General features: G+C 35.1%; 1 pseudogene; it reads right to left on the bottom strand.

The window, feature by feature from the left end:
- Positions 1-2,132: 2,132 nt before the first annotated feature.
- Positions 2,133-3,051, bottom strand: LOC147817012 (small subunit ribosomal RNA; annotated as a pseudogene; the record flags this gene model as incomplete).
- Between the last annotated feature and the right edge of the window lie 4,066 nt (positions 3,052-7,117).

Genomic DNA, 7,117 nt, shown 5'->3' with positions numbered 1-7,117 from the left:
GAAATATTTCTAAGTACGAAAATCTTCTGAATTTCTCAAAGTCAAAACCGTTTGATAATATTACTAAGTTTGAAATAACATAAAATATTTCTAAGTACGAAAATCTTCTGAATTTTTCAAATTAAAAACCGTTTGAAAATATTACTAAATTTGAAATACCATGAAATATTTCTAAGTGGAAAAAGCTTCAGAATTTTTCGAAGTCCAAAACATTTTGAAAATATTTCAAAGTCAAAAAAATTCGAACACACGATCATCAAAAGACATGAAGCAAAAAAACAGTTGTGAAATTCGCACACACGATTAACGGAAGACATAAATTTAGAAATTCGCACACACGATCAACAAAAGAAATGAAGAAAAAAAAAATTTGTGAAATTCGCACACATGATCAACTTAAGACTTATGAAGAAGGAAAAAAAAATTTAGAAATTCGCACACACGATCAACGGAACACTTATGAAGAAAGAAAAAAAAAATTTAGAAATTCGCACACACGATCAAGGAAAGACATGAAGAAAAAAAATTTTTGAAATTCGCACACACGATCAACGGAAGACAGGAAGAAAGAAAAAAAAATTTGAAATTCGAAAACACGATCAAGGAAACACAGAAAGAAAAAGAAACAATTGAAAAATTCGCACACACGATCAAATAAGACATGAAGAAAAAAAAATTGAGAAATTCGCACACACGATCAACGAAACATATGAAAGAAAAAAAAATTTAGAAATTCGCACACACGATCAAGGAAAGACATGAAGAAAAAAAATTTGTGAAATTCGCACACACGATCAACGGAAGACTTAGGAAGAAAGAAAAAAAAATTTGAAACTCGCACACACGATCAAGGAAAGACAGAAAGAAAAAGAAACAATTGAAAAATTCGCACACACGATCAAATAAGACATGAAGAAAAAAAAAATTGAGAAATTCGCACACACGATCAACGAAACATATGAAAGAAAAAAAAATTTAGAAATTCGCACACACGATCAAGGAAAGACATGAAGAAAAAAATTTGTGAAATTCGCACACACGATCAACGGAAGACTTAGGAAGAAAGAAAAAAAATTGGAAATTCGCACACACGTTCAACGAAACACATGAAAGAAAAAAACAATTTAAAAATTCGCACACACGATCAAGGAAAGACATGAAGAAAAAAAAAATTGTGAAATTCGCACACACGATCAACGGAAGACTTAGGAAAAAAAAAAACAATTCAGAAATTCGCACACACGATCAAATAAGACATGAAAAAAAATCACGACGGTCTCCTGATGACTAACTAAAAGGGATTCTGACTGAGGGCGTTCAGTCATTATGCCACAGAGGGCATCTTCGCTCCATTGGTCATTCGACCCACTCATGTACTAAAAATTTACCAACCACGTGTTCCAAATGAATCCACAATGCGCCAATCACATTCAGAGACTAGTGTCGTTTTTGCGTTCGAGAGTTTCAAATCAAGAGTTTTCCTCCGAGAAGGGGGAAAATGCGTCGGCACCAACGGGGCGGGGAGCTCTCTCAGGTCGAGCACCCTCTTCAAGCCTAGCCCAGCAAAGGACCTCCCTCTTCCCCAGGACGAAGGGATGGGAAACAGGCACGCCCACACGGCACTGACAATTGCGTTCGAGGCGGGGATCGCGAGTGAAGGATCCCCGTGTGTAGGCCGATGTCGGAGCCTACTTGCACCCATCTTTAATTGCCTAAAAGGGATGGTGACTTAGGGCTATCAGTCCTTATCCCACAGATGGGATCTTCGCACCACTGGTCATTAGACCAACCACATGTTCTGCGTTTTTAGCCGACCCGTGAGCCGAGTGATCCACTGCTCGGAGTGGTACTTTCGTTTCGGCCAACTAGAGTCGTTTTGCGTTCGAGAGTTTCGAATCAAGAGTTTTCCTCCGAGAAGGGGGAAAATGCATCGGCACCAACGGGGCGGGGAGCTCTCTCAGGTCGAGCCCCCTCTTCAAGCCTAGCCCAGCAAAGGACCTCCCTCTTCCCCAGGTCGAAGGGCTGGGAAACAGGCACGCCCACACGGCACTGACAGTTGCGGTCGAGGCGGGGATCGCCAGAGAAGGATCCCCGGGCGTAGGCCGATGTCGGAGCCTACTGGCACCCATCTTCAATTGTCCTTCCGCTGGTTCACCTACGGAAACCTCGTTACGCGTTAACTTCCTCTTAATGATCAAGTTCGATCAACTTTCCGGCACGCCGGCTCGACCCGGAGGTCAGTCCGAGCACCAGTCCGAGGACCTCACTAAATCATTCCATCGGATGTTGCGACGGGCGGTTTGCACAAAGGGCAGGGACGTACTCAACACGAGCTGATGACTCGTGCTTACTGGGAATTCCTCATTCAAGGTAGATATTTACCATTACTCCAGTAGTGCCCTTCCGTCAATTCCTTTAAGTTTCAGCTTTGCAACCATACTTCCCCCGGAACCAAAAAGCTTTGGTTTCCCGGAAGCTGCCCGGCGTGTCATTTGAGGAACACAGCCGGATCGGTGGCTGGCATCGTTTATGGTTAGAACTAGGGCGGTATTTGGTCGCCTTCGAACCTCTAACTTTCGTTCTTGATTAATGGAAACATTCTTGGCAAATGCTTTCGCAGTAGTTCGTCTTGCGACGGTCCAAGAATTTCACCTCTAGCGTCGCAATACGAATGCCCCCGTCTGTCCCTCTTAATCATTACCTCGTGTTCCGAAAACCAACAAAATAGAACCGAGGTCCTATTCCATTATTCCATGCACCATTATTCATGCGTCATGCATACTTTGAGCACTCTAATTTTTTCAAAGTAAAATTGCCGAAACCGAACGACAACCGGTAAAGATCATCGGACAATTTCGGCGGCAATGCTCAGAACTGGCAGTGACCACCGGAGGGCGGACCACCCGTCTTGAACTAAGATCCAACTATGAGCTTTTTAACAGCAACAACTTCAATATACGCTTTTGGAGCTGGAGTTACTGCTGCGGCCGCAGCAGACTTTCCCTCCTTCTTTGATACAAGCATATGACTACTGGCAGGACCAACCAGGTTACTTTCACGTTCAGCGAGCGTTCGAAGCGGCGCTTCGAATCTCAGAGGTAGTGGTGCCCCCGGCTGGCGAGGGCGCCGGACCCGGCATGACGGCCGGGTCCCCGTTCGCACAGATCGAACTAGAGCTTTCTTCCTCTAGTCGGTTCGAGACTCACTGCGTCCCCCTTGGCGTCAACGCCTGGACGCGAGAGTGCTCTGCCGTCGAGAGTCGTGCTCGCGCCGGAACAAACTGCAGAAAACCTCGTAAATGCTTCCATCACTGTTCAGTCTCCACGCGGCTACAAACTACTGTCCGAGCCACTCGCTGAAAAGCCGAGACCTTTTGTTTCCGTGAGGCGAGCCCTCGCCCTTGTCGAGACGAGAGCGTTGCGTTTCTTGAGACACGCTCACTGTGCCTCACATGTATAGTCCCGCACAAAGTTCATGTTCCAAGCGAAAGATTTTTCTCCCTGGCGGTGGCCGTCGACGTCCGCATCCCCGGCCTCTCGCCGAGGAAATTTAAATTTGAACGGAAAACGCATATCGGCCTTTCCGGCCTTGCTCGGGCTTCGTCTCAGACTTCCCGTCGCCGGACTTAGAAGAATTTCCACAATTTTCGAGACTTAGAAAAATTTCGGAAAAAATTGGACTTTGACAAAAAAACACTCTAAAACTAATTTAAAAAAAAATTTAACTAAAAATTATTATTACATAATTATAATAAAAAATATTATTTATATACATTTATCATATTATATAAATTTCATATTAAAATAATTTAAAATAATTAAAAAAAAATAACATGAAATTATTATTATATAATTATATTATCAAATTTATATTATATAACTATTATTAAAAATTATATTTTTATACATTATATTATATTATATTATTTTATTATACATTATATTATTTTTTATACATTATATTATATTATTATACATCTTTTAAAACCAATTTTGATAATAAACACATTGTTTTATATTATAAAGTTTCTTCATTAGTACAATGTCAATAACTAATGTTTTTAGGCAACAATGTTACGATATTTGAAGTGTTTACGTCTGGTCTAACAGATCTTTCGAGTATCTTTGCATAAGTGCTTTTAATTGCTTAATTTGCTTTTTTTTTATTACGAAAATCTTCTGAATTTTTCAAAGTCAAAACCGTTTGAAAATAATACTAAGGTTCAAATACCATGAAATATTTCTAAGTACGAAAATCTTCTGAAATTTTCAAAGTGAAAACCGTTTGAAAATATTACTAAGTTTGAAATACCATGAAATATTTCTAAGTACGAAAATCTTCTGAATTATTCAAAGTCAAAACCGTTTGAAAATATTACTAAGTTTGAAATACCATGAAATATTTCTAAGTACGAAAATCTTCTGAATTCCCGCACAAAGTTCATTTTCCAAGCGAAGAATTTTTCTCCCGGGCTGTGGCTGTCGACATCCGCATCCCCGGCCTCTCGTCGAGGAAATTTAAATTTGAACGGCAAACGCATATTGGCCTTTCCGGCCTCGCTCGGGCTTCGTCTCAGACTTCCCGTCGCCGGACTTAGAAGAATTTCCACAATTTTCGAGACTTAGAAAAATTTCGGAAAAAATTGGACTTTGACAAAAAAACACTCTAAAACTAATTTAAAAAAAATGTAACTAAAAATTATTATTACATAATTATAATTAAAAATATTATTTATATACATTTATCATACTATATAAATTTCATATTAAAATAATTTAAAATAATTAAAAAAAATAACACAAAATTATTATTATGTAATTATATTATCAAATTTATATTATATAACTAAAAATTATATTTTTATACATTATATTATATACATTTTTTATTAAAATATTTTAAAATTTAACTATTATTATACATCTTTTAAAACTAATTTTGATATCAAACACATTGTTTTATATTATAAAGTTTCTTCAATAGTACAATGTCAATAACTAATGATTTTAGGCAACAATGTTACGATATTTGAAGGGTTTACGTCTGGTCTAACAGATCTTTCGAGTTTCTTTGCATAAGTGCTTGTAATTGCTTAATTTGCTTTTTTTTTTATTTCTAAGTACGAAAATCTTCTGAATTTTTCAAAGTCAAAACCGTTTGAAAATATTACTAAGTTTGAAATACCATAAAATATTTCTAAGTACGAAAATCTTCTGAAATTTTCAAAGTCAAAACCGTTTGAAAATATTACTAAGTTTGAAATACCATGAAATATTTCTAAGTACGAAAATCTTCTGAATAAGTCAAAACCGTTTGAAAATATTTCTAAATTTGAAATACCATGAAATATTTCTAAGTACGAAAATCTTCTGAATTTTTCAAAGTCAAAACCGTTTGAAAATATTACTAAGGTTCAAATACCATGAAATATTTCTAAGTACGAAAATCTTCTGAAATTTTCAAAGTGAAAACCGTTTGAAAATATTACTAAGTTTGAAATACCATGAAATATTTCTACGTACGAAAATCTTCTGAATTTTTTAAAGTCAAAGCCGTTTTAAAATATTACTAATTATGAAATACCATGAAATATTTCTAAGTACGAAAATCTTCTGAATTTTTCAAAGTCAAAACCGTTTGAAAATATTACTAATTTTGATATACCATGAAATATTTCTAAGTACGAAAATCTTCTGAATTTTTCAATGTCAAAACCGTTTGAAAATATTACTAAGTTTGAAATACCATGAAATATTTCTAAGTACGAAAATCTTCTCAATTTTTCAAAATCAAAACTGTTTAAAAATATTACTAAGTTTGAAATACCATGAAATATTTCGAAATACGAAAATCTTCTGAATTATTCAAAGTCAAAACCGTTTGAAAATATTACTAAGTTTGAAATACCATGAAATATTTCTAAGTACGAAAATCTTCGGAATTTTTTAAAGTCAAAAAAGTTTGAAATTATTACTAAGTTTGAAATACCATAAAATATTTCTAAGGACGAAAATCTTCTGAATTTTTCAAAGTCAAAACCGTTTGAAAATATTACTAAGTTTGAAATACCATGAAATATGTCTAAGTACGAAAATCTTCTGAATTTTTCAAAGTCAAAACCGTTTGAAAATATTACTAAGTTTGAAATACCATAAAATATTTCTAAGGACGAAAATCTTCTGAATTTTTCAAAGTCAATACTGCTTGAAAATATTTCTAAGTTTGAAATACCATGAAATATTTCTAAGTACGAAAATCTTCTGAATTTTTCAAAGTCAATACCGTTTGAAAATATTTCTAAGTTTGAAATACCATGAAATATTTCTAAGTACGAAAATCTTCTGAATTTTTCAAAGTCAATACCGTTTGAAAATATTACTAAGTTTGAAATACCATGAAATATTTCTAAGTACGAAAATCTTCTCAATTTTTCAAAATCAAAACCGTTTGAAAATATTACTAAGTTTGAAATACCATAAAATATTTCTAAGGACGAAAATCTTCTGAATTTTTCAAAGTCAATACTGCTTGAAAATATTTCTAAGTTTGAAATACCATGAAATATTTCTAAGTACGAAAATCTTCTGAATTTTTCAAAGTCAACACCGCTTGAAAATATTTCTAAGTTTGAAATACCATGAAATATTTCTAAGTACGAAAATCTTCTGAATTTTTCAAAGTCAATACCGCTTGAAAATATTTCTATGTTTGAAATACCATGAAATATTTCTAAGTACGAAAATCTTCTGAATTTTTCAAAGTCAAAACCGTTTGAAAATATTACTAAGTTTGACATACCATGAAATATTTCTAAGTACGAAAATCTTCTGAATTTTTCAAAGTCAAAACCGTTTGAAAATATTACTAAGTTTGAAATACCATGAAATATTTCTAAGTACGAAAATCTTCTGAATTTTTCAAAGTCAAAACCGTTTGAAAATATTGCTAAGTTTGAAATACCATGAAATATTTCTAAGTACGAAAATCTTCTGAATTCCCGCACAAAGTTCATTTTCCAAGCGAAGAATTTTTCTCCCGGGCTGTGGCTGTCGACATCCGCATCCCCGGCCTCTCGTCGAGGAAATTTAAATTTGAACGGCAAACGCATATTGGCCTT

The sequence above is a fragment of the Parasteatoda tepidariorum genome, chromosome 1, assembly GCF_982258835.1.
Source record: "Parasteatoda tepidariorum strain Cologne lab strain chromosome 1, Ptep-v5.0, whole genome shotgun sequence".
Taxonomy (NCBI): domain Eukaryota; kingdom Metazoa; phylum Arthropoda; class Arachnida; order Araneae; family Theridiidae; genus Parasteatoda; species Parasteatoda tepidariorum.
Note: the sequence above shows the minus strand (reverse complement) of the source record. Positions and strands in the feature narration are given on the sequence as shown.